Source organism: Penaeus monodon, chromosome 29 (genome assembly GCF_015228065.2).
Source record: "Penaeus monodon isolate SGIC_2016 chromosome 29, NSTDA_Pmon_1, whole genome shotgun sequence".
NCBI lineage: Eukaryota > Metazoa > Arthropoda > Malacostraca > Decapoda > Penaeidae > Penaeus > Penaeus monodon.
In genome coordinates this window covers 39,193,666-39,194,154 of record NC_051414.1, presented here as the reverse complement: position 1 = coordinate 39,194,154, position 489 = coordinate 39,193,666, and positions in this window count along the sequence as shown.

Genomic DNA, 489 nt, shown 5'->3' with positions numbered 1-489 from the left:
TTCCCCTTTCATTCTTTCTCTCCCCTTTTGGTTCTTTTATCCTGTTTCTTAAGATATAGAAATCTTAAAACGGAATTATAGATTTTACTAAGGAGAGAGTGTTTTAAAGTATATTTTTTTCTCCCTTTTTAATTATATATGATGATTTTTGCTTTTTCAATGTTTTGTTATTATATTATTTGTTTGATTTGTTAAAATTTTATTTATATTTATATATTTTATTATTATTTTTATTATAATATTTATATTATATATACTGTTTTTCCCTTTTATTTATTTTTTTTGTTATTTTTATTCCTCCCCTTCTTGGGTTATTTTTATTTTTCTTATTTTGTTTTCCCTTTGGAATTAGTATGATATTTCTTTTACCCCCCTTATTCAGTTCAATAACATCCCCCACCCTTTTGAACATTTAGCCTTTATTCTTCCACCTTCCTTTCTCAATTGCTAATTTTTCCCCTTTCATTCCCCCCCATACCACAGTATAAC